Source organism: Emiliania huxleyi, assembly GCF_000372725.1.
Source record: "Emiliania huxleyi CCMP1516 unplaced genomic scaffold EMIHUscaffold_66, whole genome shotgun sequence".
NCBI classification, from domain to species: Eukaryota; Haptophyta; order Isochrysidales; family Noelaerhabdaceae; genus Emiliania; species Emiliania huxleyi.
Genome location: NW_005197053.1, coordinates 500,286 through 513,077, shown reverse-complemented (window position 1 = coordinate 513,077; position 12,792 = coordinate 500,286).

Genomic DNA, 12,792 nt, shown 5'->3' with positions numbered 1-12,792 from the left:
CTCTGCCAGGAGAGCGCTCCCGGTTGGGTCGCGCCTGAGCCTGCCATCTTTTACTTGCAGGGTTCGGACAATTTGCGGGTATGGTACAGCTCGCGCGTATTTGTGCGTTCTCGTGGTGAACCTGAGTCCTGCGCTCGCCACACTCGCCAATTCCTCTATCCGCTCCTCTCGGACTCGAGTCGTCGACTGAGGCGTCGGTCCAGAGCAGTTGTGTACACTACTTATCAAAAAAAAACAGACGGTACAGTAGATTCTACGTGTTGGTACGCCGTACACCTGCTATTGTACAAACGACCTCCCGTCGAGACAGTGGTTCCGCACGGTGGAGAGTAGACCTTCCGCAACATGCTCGCGCATCCCGGTCGGTGCACACTAAGCACTCGAAACGGGACAGAGCTCCTGTCGAGACCCGACTCTGATCCCTGAGCCCCTAGCGGCGGGCTCGCTCAGGGCGGCGCGAAGCCGAACTTGACAAACCTGCCCGCGTGCCCGGGCTTCATCCACGTCTCCTTGGCCACGTCCGCCCGCTCGGCGGCGTCCAGTCCGCGCAAGAACGAGATGTCGTCATACCCCTCGGCGTCAAAGGCGGCGGCGTAGGCCTGCAGGTTGACCTGCGCCAGCGCCGCGGCGACGGCCGTCATGCCGCCCGTGGGCGGAGGGGGCGTCTCCCTCAGCACGGTGCGCCCTTCCGGCGTGGTCATGAACAGGCGGCTCGAGAGCGGGGAGGGGCCGGCAGGGGGCGGCGGTGGAGGTGGAGGTGGAGGCGGCGGCAGTGGAAGTGGAGGCGGCGGCGGCGGTGCGGGCGGCGGTGGCGGGCGCGGCCAGTGCAGTGGCGGCGGTGGGGGCGGTGGGGGCGGTGGGTGCGGTGGTGGCAGAGGAGGAAGCGGCGGGAGGGGTGGAGGAGGAGGCAGCCGAGGGGGCGGCGGCGGCGGCGCGGCTGGAGCGTCGCTCCGGCAGCGGCGCGTCGGTCGGCTCAAGCGGGCGCTTTGCTGGGCGGGGCCGGGCTCCGCTGCCACGGCCGGAGGAGGAGGAGGGCAGCGCAGCCGGGCGAGGAAGCGCAGCCTCTGCCTGGCGCTCCGGCGCCTCGCCGACCGCGCGCGCATAGGCCACTTGCCGCCCCGCCGCTGGCTGCAGCCGCCGCGAGGAAAGCGAGTGGGGTGAACCTCGTTGTGAATGCCACGTGCCCGCATCGTATGCGGCGTGCGATCTACAGTCGTAGAGCCCAGCGCGGCGCCGTCTTGTGTCACCCGGCAGGGGTGGGAGGGCGCGGGGCGAGAGGGGATTCGAACCCGTCCGGTCTTGTCCATGCCGGGTTCGACACAGGTGACGCCGGTGCTCGGATCCACGGTGCACTCGACCTGTGCTGATGGAACGGTGCGGGGTCAGGGCGGTGGGGTGTGCGGCCGGGAGCGGGGAGAACACCTTGTCTTCGATGCTGTCTCGCCGAAGACCGCGTCGTTGACCACCTTCTTGGCCGGCGTTGCGGGCTCGCTTGCCGGCGTGAGACAGTCGTCGCCCTGTGGGGTGCGGGCCGATGTGCGCTTGGGCGATTCGGGCGCGTAGGGCGGGCGGCGGGGGGACGGGAGGGGGGGGGGGGGGGAGCGGACCCAGTCCGTCTCCGCAGCCTTGCCCTTGGGGGTCTCGGCCATAGCGAAGATGCGCAGTGCGAGCCCCACTGGATCCCCCACTGGAGGTGGCAACTCGTCGGAGCTTCCGGGGGTAACATCTGAGGGGAGCTGAACGTTTCCGCAGGCGAAAGGACAAGACGCATTTTAAAAAGAAATTTCCACGTAGAATGCTGTTCACGGCATGGAGGGTGAGCCACGCCGAACGTACAGCCGAACGGAGAGGAAGCCGGGGAAGACGACTCCGAGGAGGACGAAACACCAGAAGTAATCCCGTCGTCACGATATACCGAAGGGAACGTATCTCTTACGCTTGGTGGTTGCCTACAGCTCCTGCTCCTCGTCCTCCTCATCGCTCTCTTCCTCCAGAAACGGAGGCGGCACACCGTCAGGTCCCAGTACCCATGCGACGACCTGCTCGGCTCGTGCGTTCACGTCAGCCCTTGATCGTCCTTGGGCGACGAACCCTTGGAGCAGGCCGGATTGGGCGGCGGCGCGCAGCGCAGGCCCCGGGCGGCCGCCGCTGTCCACCAGGACGGCAATGGCGGCGTCGTACCCGCCGTCGTTGACGCTACACGCAAAGCAGGAGTCGAAGTACGTCGGGAGCGCCGTGCTGCTTGAGAAGAGGTTCACTTCCATCCACTTGTTCGTATCGGGCGACAACCATGAAAGGACCGCCCAGTCCTCGGAGCGCAAGCGCCCATCGGCACAGCACACAGGCGAATCCAGCGTCACGCCCTCGTGCCGGCGCTCCAGCAGCGCACGCGCCTTGGCTGCCGCGCCGGCGCACAGCCCGTGATATTCCGTGTAAGCGAGAAGGTTGTGCGGCGGCACGCCACGCAGAAGCTCCGCGCACAGGCACGGCGTCGGTGGCGCGCTTTCTTCATTGGCATTGACGTCGATGGGCTTGCAATCGAGATAGCCGTGGTCCACGAACTGGAGCGCCGGGAGCAGACCGGACAGACGCGCGTCGCCGATCGCAAGGAGGCACCGCTTGAAGGTTCTGGTGACTTGGTGCGTGCAATCTTCGCAGCCCTCAAAGTCCGTGTCAATGGCCTCCAGGCGTGGGAGCGCGCTCAACGCATACGGCAGCCGCCGCGCCATCGCCTCGTCGGCCGCCACCTCTTCCAATCCGACAGGTCGCTGGAAGCAGACCACATCAACGAACACCACACATGGAAGCAGGCGAAGCGCACGGACATGGCACTCGGCAGCAGACTCAAGTCGCAACCGCCGCACGTGGCCGAGCGCAAGTCGAGCGTTCTGACAGACGGAGGAAACGCGCATGAGCACTCGCAGGCAAGGTGCTCTCAGCCGGGAGCAGAAGCCGGCGGTAACGCCTGCCTCCTGTTCGAGGCAATTGGCTAGCACGACGGCCCAGGCGTCTTCAGAGAGCGCGAACGCCTTCATTTCCGCAAAAAAAGAATTGAGCTTAACCCGCGCGGCGATGCTCCGCTATGTAGTATGTTGTCAAATTCTTTTTCTCCTCGAAACCAAAAAAAAAGAAAAAAGCCTGGGTCGAGCCTGTCTGCTGAGAGAGAGAGAGTTGTTTGCGGTTAAAGCACAAGCGTCACAACGCGCAGCACACACACCAAACAACAAAAACGGGCACGACCTTCAGGGTTGTGTTGTTCACAGACCGCCCAATATTGAGAAGAAAATACGTTCTATTAACACCAACAGTTTCGAACAGGTCTGGGTCAGAAGCCCATCCGTACGAGGTTATTTGCGAACTCGCTGATAATCCTGCGCATTGCCTGCATACCTGGGTCGAATGAGCGCGCGTCCGAGACACCCAAAAGGATGCACGTGCGCCCACGACAGACGATCGCCTCAGCACGATGATTCCGCGCCCACACATCGATGCGTCCATTGATGGCTTTCATGCCACGAACGGGGAAGGTTTCTTCTGCGATGGTGAGTGCCGTCGCTTCTTGCTCCTCTCTGCTGAGTGAGTGCCAGAGTGGAGCTGTGCTGGCCAGCCGTGCAGCGGCCCTCACCTCTTGAACCCTCGCACAGAACTCGTAAGATTGGCCCCACGGGCGGCCCTCCAGGTCGTAAATGCCCAGGCCGGCCAGCACGGGGATGTGATGCATACTGACTATAGAGTTCTGTTCCTGAACCAGCCGCTCTGCCCACTCTGACCAGGACTCCGGTTGGGGATCAGCGGCAGCTGAGCCGACTGAAGGGCCAACGACTGACGGGTTAGTGATGCTGGACGCACTGGGCGGTTCAAAGGTCGGTTGCGGACCTGTCGTTGATGGTGCCAGCCGGCAACGTCGACAATCTGCGCCAAGACACGTACTCTGTCCATGCGTCGGATTGCGACATACGGGGCAGCGCACCACTGAGGGCATTCCGCTCTGCGGGAGGCTGGTCGAGCACATGATGCAGCACACAAGATGCCCACATGTGAACCGTAGCTCAGCCGCTGCATCGAGGCAGACGACACATTCTATTCGTTCAGGCTTTCGGCTAGCCTCATCAGCCTCATCTGAAAGCAGCTGCAGAGCGAACGCTTCGTCGGCTGCCAGCGCTGCCATCCGTGCATCCTCAGCAGCCTTTGCCACCGCCGCCTCCGCCGCCTCCAGTTCGGCCTGCAGCGCCCGCTGGCTCGCCGCCGCCTCCTCCTCCGCCCGCTCTGCTGCCAGCCGCTCCGCTGCCAGCCGCTCCACTGATGCTGCCGCCTCCGCCGCCAGCCGCTCCGCCGCCAGTCGCTCCGCCTCCGCCTCCGCCGCCAGCCGCTCCGCCTCCGCCTCCGCCTCCGCCTCCGCCTCCGCCGCCAGCCGCTCCGCCTCCGCCTCCGCCTCCGCCTCCGCCTCCGCCGCCAGCCGCTCCGCCTCCGCCTCAGCCGCCAGCCGCTCCGCCTCCGCCTCCGCCTCCGCCTCCGCCTCCGCCTCCGCCTCCGCCTCCGCCTCCGCCTCCGCCTCCGCCGCCAGTCGCTCCGCCTCCGCCTCCGCCGCCAGCCGCTCCGCCTCCGCCTCCGCCTCCGCCTCCGCCTCCGCCTCCGCCTCCGCCTCCGCCTCCGCCTCCGCCGCCGGCCGCTCCGCCTCCGCCTCCTCCGCCTCCGCCTCCGCCTCCGCCTCCGCCGCCGGCCGCTCCGCCTCCGCCTCCTCCGCCTCCGCCTCCGCCTCCGCCTCCGCCTCCGCCTCCGCCGCCGCCGCCGGCCGCTCCGCCTCCGCCTCCTCCGCCTCCGCCGCCTCCGCCTCCGCCTCCGCCTCCGCCTCCGCCTCCGCCTCCGCCTCCGCCTCCGCCTCCGCCTCCGCCTCCGCCTCCGCCTCCGCCTCCGCCTCCGCCTTCGCCTCCGCCTCCAGCCGCTCTGCCTCCGCTTCCAGCCGCTCACCCTCCGCCGCGCCGCCTCCCACCCCGCTGCCGCTGCTGGCACTTGCCAGCCGCGCCCCCAGCTCGACCGCCACCTCCCGCAGGACCGCCGCACGTGCCGCCGTCTCCGCCGCCGCGACCCGGTCAGTCAGCGCATCCGCCTCCGCCTCGCTGACGAGGCAGCGCTGCATCGCCTCGCTCAGAGCCTCATCGAACCTGAGCAGCATCAGAGCCTCGAGCAGCTCGTCCTCCGCCTCCGCCTCCGCCTTCACCTCCACCTCCGCCGCGAGCCGCTCCGCCTCCGCCTTCGCCTCCGCCTCCGCCGCCAGCCGCTCCGCCTCCGCCTTCGCCTCCGCCTCCGCCGCCAGCCGCTCCGCCTCCGCCTTCGCCTCCGCCTCCGCCTCCGCCGCCAGCCGCTCCGCCTTGGCCTCCGCCGCCGCCTCCGTTTCCGCCTCCGCCGCCGCCGCCAGCCGCTCCGCCTCCGCCTCCGCCTCCGCCTCCGCCTCCGCCGACAGCCTCGGGCGACGGACCACTACAGTTTTGGAGCGTGACGCCTTGAGGAGCCGCTGTCGGCGTTGCCGCCGCCTCCACCGTGCCGTCCACCCGATTGCCCACACCGCAAGGATGGCAATGATCGCGAGGCTCGTTGAGGGTGGGGCCACTGGTGGAGATGGTGGAGATGGTGGAGAGGGCGGAGAGGGTGGTGGCGACGGAGAGGGTGGATTGAAGTCGATGTTGCCACCCGGGTGGATTGAAGTCATCACCAGGTGCGAGTTGATCCCGCACTGAAACGCCAGGTCATTCGCCCTGTCCTCGCACAAGGTTCCGAAGGCGCCGGCGTCGCCATTGGTGTCGCGATTCCACTGGCCGGCGATGAACGAGAAGTTGTTGCAGGTGATGTCGACGCCAATGACAAACCAGCACGAGCCCGGAACGGAAGCCGCTAGTGCAAAGGGTGAATATGCTGGAAAGGACAGCGATCTCGCTTCCGATGGCGTGAACGGCGGCAGCATGGCCGCGCCAGAAGCCAAAGGAGGCTGACAGCGTACCGGGTATCAGGAAGGCGAGCGCAAGAGATGCGACCGTTCGCGGCAGTCCAGGCGGCCGTTGAGGCCTTGCAGAGCGCTGGGCTCTCGAAGGCGCTAGACAAAAGAAGGGCAAACCTGGTACTCGAAAAGGGTCAACCAAGGGAACAAATCATCTCTGGTTGTACTTGTGGTCTTCCGGCAGAAAAAGCAACAAACACAAACTCTAACACAAACCTGGCAACCCTGTCTGCACGTCTCGCGCGCGCGTGAACAGGGCTCCAGGCCCCAAATGACGCGTGAGTGTTAGATTTGTTTGGTATTGCTAAAAATCTCTCTCTCGCGCGCGCAAAGTCGCGCGCGGCAGCGTTGACCGCACGGCCTACTCGCCCAAGTACTTACTCGCTTTCTTTTATGTCCCACCATGCAGAGCGCATCTCTCTCTCTGTTGTGCGAGGCGTGAACCGCGCCATTCGCTCTCACCTGGCAACCCTGTCTGCACGTCTCGCGCGCGCGTGAACAGGGCTCTGATGTGTCACTGTGTACGTCACATCGGTCTTGATAATAAGCACGGTCGATCCGTCGCCTCCACACCCCTACAGCGGCACCCCTACCCCTCCCGCCGTTTTAGGGCCTCCCCACCCGCACTCATTGAGAAGAAAATACGTCCTATGGCGCTGTGGTGCGCTGTTCACAGCCTTGTTATGAGAAGAAAATACGTCCTATGGCGCTAGGGAGGGGGTGGTACCTTTTGTGAAACGGAAACGCGGAACGCACAAAACAACAAAATGTCTCGCGCGCGCGTGAACAGGGCTGCCGCCGGACCCGCATCCGGAAGAGCCAGGATTCCAGCTGCCGTCGATGCTCCATCCCCCGCAACAAGCGTGCGATGCTGCATCACTGCGCCAAGAGGCGCAGCAACCTCGACCCGGGTGTTGCTCGGGTCCGCAACGCCCACGGGGCGAATGCGATTGCCTGGCCCTATCGCCAAACGGCTCTGCTCCTCCTCTTGTCTGGCGGCAATCGCAAACTGCGGCACAGGCCGCGTTGGCGCAGAGGAGGCGGCAAGCCTCAACGCGCCTACCCGTGGCATACCGCCGGATCGGGCCAAGGCTAAGGCTGCAGGCGTCGGCCCCGGCTGCTGCGAGGGCCCTCCCGTTGAGGTGTCCATCTTATGTGCAGTGGGGCTACAACTGTAGCGCGTCGGCAGGATCCGCAAAACCGTCGTAAACCCCCCAAATTTCGACAGCGCAAAGCTGCAACAAATTACGTGTGAGTGTTAGAGTTGTTTGGTATTGCTAAAAATCTCTCTCAAAGCTGCCCCCCCCCCCCCCCCTGCAAACTTTAAACCACCATAAACATCATTGTGCAGGGGCTCCAGGCCCCAAATGACGTGTGAGTGTTAGATTTGTTTGGTATTGCTAAAAATCTTCACACACCCCGCACACCACCACAACACAACACACAACAAGTGCTTGTTTTTTCTCCTGTCATCGCAACATACATTATTTTTCTCCAACGTACCTGTGTTAGTGCCACCGCGCCAGCCCCGTGCCCAGTGTTGTGCGAGGGAGTTTTATCGTAAAATTCTCGCCGCCAATCGCGTTGTTGGAATTCTTTTGAGCTAGACTTCGTTGTTAATAGGAACAAGCGAAGGCACACACGACACGCCAAACACACGATTGCACGCACCGCACCGCACCTCGCACCCGCGCCCGCCGCCCCCCCGACCCCCGCCCCGCCTAGGCGGGAAAGAGATGAGGAGATGGGACAGCGAAGGAGGAGCACAAGCACGTATGGGAGGGTTCAATGATGCGCCACGCTGCCCGGCGTTTCTCACTTTCCGGGACAGCCCCGCCCTTGTGAGGCAGGAAAGTGACGGCTACCCCGTACGCCCTGTTGCTTCTACCCCGACGCCGACCGCCCATCCCCCCTCCTCGTTCCCCCCTCGGCGAGCCGATGATCGTCGAGCCTCTGTCCTGCGCGCCCCCGAGCCCCCCCCCCCCCCCCCCCCACACCCACCACCACCACCACCACCACCACCACACACACACACACACTGCCGCCGCGCGAGCGCCGCGCGGCGGCACACCCAGCTCAAAAGCAAAAGAAAAAAGGGAATGAGGAGACCAGCGGGGGAGACTCCCCGCCTATGCAAGCCCCAGAGAGGGGCCGCCATCGCCGAAGCTGTGCCAAAGCATAACTCCAAAACCCGCAGCGGCCCAGGGGGCCTTGGGGGCAGCCTGCCGGACCGCCGCTGCACGGGGCTAGGCACCAGAAGATGAGTGGAATTGATGAATCGGGCCGTTGTCCGTGCCTCCCCTCTATACGTCAGAGTGGGACCTACGCCGCGCCGGGAAAGGGGCGCGCCCGGTCCTCGACGGAGCCGCGCGCCCCAAACGACCCAGGCGGCGAGTAGTCGACCTCGAACCTTCGACATGTAGTTGCCCGTAGTTAGCGCCCGCCCGCCCCCCCCCCCCTCTGTCGCTTCGCAAACGAAAAAACAAAATAAAACCAAGCAAAAGAGAAAGCGAAGCCAAAAAACGATTGCGTAAACGGCGTCACAAAGCCCGCCGGTTTTGATCGACAATCGTGAGATTGACCGCCGTCGACCAGAGAATGGCAGACGATGCGTCAGCTTGTGCGGCGCTCGCGCCGCGCAGGCTGGCCCATCGAGGGCACTCTCTGGCGCTGTCCGGGCCAAGCGCGGCGCCGTGCATGCCGCGTGCCACTCGCCGTGGCTCGCGGTGCAGCGCCACTGCAGCCTCGAAAACGTCGCGCACAGCACCAGCATGCTGCCCGCCAGGCAGCAGAGTGCTGCACCGGCGTGCAGCGGACGCTGCGGCGCTGCGGCGTCGCCTCCCCGCCCTGTCCACGGAGCAGACGAGCGGCGGCACGGCCTTCCACCAGCTGCAGGAGGTGCGCACTTCTCAAAGGAAGCACAGGATGCTCCCGCAGTTTACGCAGCTTTGTGCAGCGCAGCGCACGGGCCACGCCACACAAAGCCGACCCTCAGTCTGGCCAAGAGGCTGTCTGCGGAAGGCCTGGCAGCGTGTACTCGCCTCCTCCGCGGCCATGCCCTCCGCCCGGGAATTCTTTTTCTTCTCGAAACCGCACCGCCTCTCTCAGAGGGAGCCGCCGCGGCCCGGCGATGTCTGGTGACTCAACCGCCGCCGCGACGCCCCTCTCCGCCGTGGTGCACTTCCTCGTCGACAGGTGCGAGATCAACGAGGAGGATGCCGCACAGTACGCAGCGGCGCTGTGCACGGACGGCTATGACACACTTGCGTCGCTCTGCGACGTGGAGGAGAGCGACTGGGACGGCTACGAGATTAAGAAGGGCCACCTCAAGCGCATCAAGCGTCTGCTCGGCGCGAGCATGGCGCCGCCACCAACAGCTCACGCACCTCCGCCGCCGCCGCCGCCGCCGCCGCCGCCAGCTGATTCGGGGAGCGACGAAGGCGAGGGCAGCGACGGCGACGGCGAGGGCAGCGTCGTCCAATCCTGGAAGGCAAAGCCTGTCGAGGTGGAGGAGCTAGGCGGCGTAGATGTCGATGAGCTGCTCGATATCAAGCTGACCAAGAGCGGGTTCCTCTCGGGCATCTCGGCGCTCGGCGGCCTCCTGCTCGCCTACGCTGCGATGGGCAGCCGGCTCCAGATCGAGGTGCCCACCGGCCCGGTCACCTTCCTGAACTATGCGGTAGCCACCGGCGCCGCGTACGGCGGCGGCTTCCTCCTCGTGCCAAAGTTCATGATGATCAACTTCAGCAAGTCGCCTGACAAGTACCACATCTTCTTCGCACGCTTCATCGGCTTCCTGATGTGCCTGCTCTCACACATGATCCACACCAAGGCGATGGGCGCCGACACGTCCAAGTTCGCCGCCATCATGATCTCCGGCTGCGCCTTCCTCGGCCCGACGTATGCCGGCCTCAAGCTCAACCCGAAGCAGACGCCGGCCGCGACCATGCCCGCGCCTGTCATCATGCTCATCATGGGCATCCTCGCCGCCACCGAGTGAGCTTATGTGCTATATGTGCCTGCTATCGTGAGATGTGATGAGAGAGAATGTGCTTCCCTTTCCCGTGCCCGGTGTTGTGCGAGGGAGTTTTGTTGTAAAATTCTTTTGTCAAGCCTGCTGCTGAGAGAGAGGGCTTGTTGCACGAGTATATAGGTGCCACGATGTCTCAAATATGAGGGGTTTTGACTCCTACCGGCTCCTGACGCTATCCCTGGCAGCTCTAATGACCAGGACCAGTAGTGCTATGATAGAGGGTGCCCATACTAGCGCAGGAGCTGCCACACTCGCCCGGACCGTCCCCCTCTGGGGCCGGTTCCGCAGCCCGCGAGAGCCGACAGCGGGGCCGTGCCGCGGGTGCCTACTGCCGAGTGCCACAAACACTGCGCCGTCCCGCCATCACCTACAGGCTGTCTTGTGTGATGGTTGGGATGTCCAAACGCCACCATCTTGGCTCACCTCCGCACCCTCAGGTCTCACACTTTATCACCTCCTACGGGACGCCTTCGATGGCACGCTCGGCGGCGACTTTGTTGCAGCCCCACAGCGAGCGCGGCGTCGAGCCTACTCACTCCAGTTGGATACACGCACTCCCTGGGACCCAGGGAGTGCGTGTATCCAGCTAGCGGTGCTTCCCGGCAGCGCGCGCCGGCTGTGGGGCTGCCACAAACTCGAGACACGCTTTTTGGGACATTTTCGATTCTTTTTCGGTGAGGATAGTATTGACCGCAGCGAATATGTTCACACCTTGAGCGGAGGCCAATTGATTCGCGAGACTCTGGCAAAAAAGTGCTCTTGCGTTACGGCGGTAGTTAGTGATCTAATCACCCGAATGCCACGTTCGGATCGCTTCTCATCGCAAACCCTGTCAGCAGTTCACCCTCGGGTATGTTCGTAAGAGCTACATACACTGAAAAAGGGGTTGGCAACGGGCTTTTGCGGGGGCAAGCCTTCAGCTGGTGCAGAACGTACCAAAACGTCCGTCCTGTCCACGACCAATGCGCGGTCGGCGCGGTCGGTAGAAATGGCTTGCTTGCAAGAATGGGATGCCGACAGGCGTCAGGCGGCGCATGCCGAGAAGTCGCTTGCTGTGCGGCGCCGACGGCTCACCTCGGCGCGGCACGCCTCAGGGAGCGTACGACGGCGAGAGGACAACGCAAGGCCTCGAGGAGTGGGCGATAACCAAGGAGGCGGAGGGGGCGCTCATGCAATAACATGTTGTCTTTTGTTTGTGTTGTTTGCTTGTTTGAGCGAGACCGCACAAATCTACCAAAAATAAAAGAAAAAAGCCTGGGTCGAGCCTGTCTGCTGAGAGAGAGAGTTGTTTGCGGTTAAAGCACAACACACACACTACGCGCAGCACACACACCCCGCACACCACCACAACACAACACACTACAAGTGCTTGTTTTTTCTCCTGTCATCGCAACATACATTATTTTTCTCCAACGTACCTGTGTTAGTGCCACCGCGCCAGCCCCGTGCCCAGTGTTGTGCGAGGGAGTTTTATCGTAAAATTCTCGCCGCCGCCGTGAGCATGCGGAATTCTTTTTCTCCTCGAAACCGCACCGCCTCTCTCAGAGGGAGCCGCCGCGGCCCGGCGATGTCTGGTGACTCAACCGCCGCCGCGACGCCCCTCTCCGCCGTGGTGCACTTCCTCGTCGACAGGTGTGAGATCAACGAGGAGGATGCCGCACAGTACGCAGCGGCGCTGTGCACGGACGGCTATGACACCCTTGCATCGCTCTGCGACGTGGAGGAGAGCGACTGGGACGGCTACGAGATTAAGAAGGGCCACCTCAAGCGCATCAAGCGTCTGCTCGGCGCGAGCATGGCGCCGCCACCAACAGCTCACGCATCTCCGCCGCCGCCGCCGCTGCCGCCGCCAGCTGTTTCGGGGAGCGACGAAGGCGAGGGCAGCGACGGCGACGGCGGTGGCGGCGATAGTACTCCGGTGCCAATAGCGTCGAGGACGTCGCCAAACATGGAGCTGGAGGCAGCGAAGCCAGCCAAGAGTGGCAACATTGTGCTTGTCAACATTGTGCTTGTGCTCTCTGCCCTCGTTGCGCTCACGTGCGCCATGCTCGTCCCGGCAGGCGGAAAGGCCAAGCGGCCAAAGGTCATCAAGGCGGCCCTTTGCGCAGCGCGCTGCCCGCCCGAGAGGGCGTGGAGGCCTCTCATTGTCGGTTCTCCCGCTCGCAGGCGCCGTTTGCCTCGGAGAAGGCGTTTGACGGGCAAGCGGTCCGGGCAAAAGGTTTCCAAGGGTCGCACGTCATCAGCTTCACGGTCAAGGACAAGCGCTGCCCACACTGCGTCGAGGCGACGGAGGCCCTCGACGGCCTCGAGACGAAGCTGAAGGCGCAGGCGACGGTACTCGCAGGCGCGGGAGCCGGCCAATCCGCCGCCGCCGCCGACGCCACCACCCTCTCCGCCTCCCGGGAGATGATCCGGCGCGCGCCCTCTCGCGCCCCGCAGGCAAGCTCAAGGTTGTGCAGGTCGACTGCTCCAAGCACGCCGACGTCTGCACCGAGTTTGACGTCGCCTGCGCCTTCAGCTTCAGGCGTGGAGATAGCAAGTTTTGCTACCCGACCCTGCTCTGGTTCCGGGCGGGCGAGCTGCAGGCGTGGAGCTCCGCCACCCACCCCGCCCGCGCCTGCGCCCCGCCGACGGCTCACCTCGGCGCGGCACGCCTCAGGGAGCGTACGACGGCGAGAGGACAACGCAAGGCCTCGAGGAGTGGGCGATAACCAAGGAGGCGGAGGGGGCGCTCATGCAATAACATGTTGTCTTTTGTTTGTGTTGT